The sequence below is a fragment of the Adiantum capillus-veneris genome, chromosome 20, assembly GCF_014529385.1.
Source record: "Adiantum capillus-veneris isolate H3 chromosome 20, ASM1452938v2, whole genome shotgun sequence".
Lineage (NCBI taxonomy): Eukaryota > Viridiplantae > Streptophyta > Polypodiopsida > Polypodiales > Pteridaceae > Adiantum > Adiantum capillus-veneris.
Genome location: NC_140950.1, coordinates 122,291,237 through 122,293,414, shown reverse-complemented (window position 1 = coordinate 122,293,414; position 2,178 = coordinate 122,291,237). Strand labels below are relative to the sequence as shown.

The 2,178-nt window shown below is 41.5% G+C and overlaps 1 pseudogene; it reads right to left on the bottom strand.

The window, feature by feature from the left end:
- Positions 1-414: 414 nt before the first annotated feature.
- LOC147433191 (uncharacterized) lies at positions 415-1,871 on the bottom strand (annotated as a pseudogene).
- Between the last annotated feature and the right edge of the window lie 307 nt (positions 1,872-2,178).

Genomic DNA, 2,178 nt, shown 5'->3' with positions numbered 1-2,178 from the left:
ATCCCACCTACACTATTGTTGGATGTCTGTTGTTGACTATGCTCCCTATTTGCCTCCATTGTTTGATTTGCCTCCAATGCACGATTCACTATTTCCCTCCCTAATTCACTGGCAATGACTTACGAAAAGAAGCCCATGCAATCGATGTTGCATGTGACATGGATGTGGACTCATCATGATCAATTTGCTGGCTATGAAGCTCCAATACAGACTTATGTTGGCGATACAGCTCAAGCTCCTCCTCACGCACATGGTTTTTTTCAATGTCCAGCCACCACGGACAAAAACGAGACTCCATGCTTGACATGGCCTATTCAATGACAAACATGGATAAACACAAGTCAGCCTCAATATGAACATGTTTCTCAATCATGGATTCAATATGAAAAACTCAGTCACTTACTCTTCCAAGCTTCAAACCAGCATACATATAAGATTGATTGTCAACACAAATCCACACACTAGCAAGAGGGGGTATCCCATCCAATTGGTGCTCCTCAATTTCAAAAAGCAACCATCTGCAAGCCAAAGCACAAATGATAAAACAACACAGAGAAATAAGTATGCATGTTTTTTAACAAGGAATATCTGGGTTATGTTGTAGGAGAACCTGTAAGCGACTCGCCGTGTGGCACTTTGTAGTCTGGTTGATGGTCAATATCATGGCTACATTTTATGCCTCCTTCGTGCACTTTGAAAGCCCTTTTGAAGTACTTTCTTCTACATAAAACAACAAAAGAGGTGAATCGGCTCTCACCTGGCAACCTGACTTGATCGGCATTTTTAATATCATTTTGGATTCTCAAACCCAGGTCCGTGATCTGAAGCCAGTAGGAGTACATGTGCATCCAATCCCTAACCTTTGTCTTATCATTTGGCATACCCTCAAGTGATCAGACTGCAACCTGAGAGTTGTCCAATAGCTTGACAATGTGAGCCTTATCTGTGTCTCTAATGCATGCAGAACCTATCATATTTAGCTTTTCATCTATGGCCACATGATTGGTTGATGCGTGCCATGGGAGGGAGAGCGCCGCACACCAAAAGGAATCACCATTGGAGGGATCAGCAATCCTTGAATATTTTGATGTTTTTCCTCTATAGAGAACTTATATCTTTCGAGTCACTTTCTCCCTAGCTGACTCAACAAGTGGTCCATTTGATGCCTCATCAATTTTTTGCTCCATCTCTTCCTTGAACAAGAGCCAAGTCATAATCTGGATTGGCAAATGAAGCCAACTAGGCCTTCCTTCAGCGGATGCACTTTGCATCTCTCTCTCAACCCACAACTTGTCCTCATTGTCCAAATGTGCCATGAGAGTTGTTAGGTCAGACTCTCCTAATCTTCTTAGTTGAAATAGAAGATCACCAAATGTGGTTGGTGCAAATGCATAATCCTGTGTCCTACAAAATAAAGAAAAAATACGTTAATATTCTTGAGTACAAACAACTTACTTGACATAGAAGGAGATTCTTGACAAACTAACTTACTTGCTCAACCTGGACAATGAAAACATAAGCTCGCCCACATCCCTCTGCTCAAACACATAAAATTTACAGAGAACACAACAATGCATGGACAAATCCCCTTGATACCCTATAACAAAACACAAAATTAGGAAGGGCAAAGAAGCATAAGAAGCTACAACCTCCCAACAACGAGAACTCACCTGTAGAAATGCAGTCCATCCAAGCATTGTGTCAATTATTACCATCAACAATATGCACCATTTTTTTGCTCAAGTGCGGACCCCAATTGGGATCAATTGCAAGAGATTCCTCAAATCATTGATTCACAGTCCTCCAATGCTCATCTCCCAAGATTCCTCCCTCTCTCGTGTCAATGGTGTCTCCTCCCCTTCCAAGTCCATAATTGATACTGTGAAAGCTCCCATGCTCTCAATGTAACCACCTAATTTTTTGAAGCTTCGAGTAAGAGACTTATCTGTTGAGGGAGAAACCTTTTGGATTTCCTCCGTTTGGATCATCCTACAGAGAGGAACATGTGGAGGTGGAGACCTAAATTTGACTCCTATCCTATCTAAGAAGGCTTGTGGAGTAGATGTCTCAAGAATCTTCTCAAAAATCTCAACCTTATTTTTTTTATGCTTGATTCCTTCAGTTTGGGTTGTGACAAATGTCTCTTCTTGATCCTCTAGTGGATGTGTGTTCTCTTCC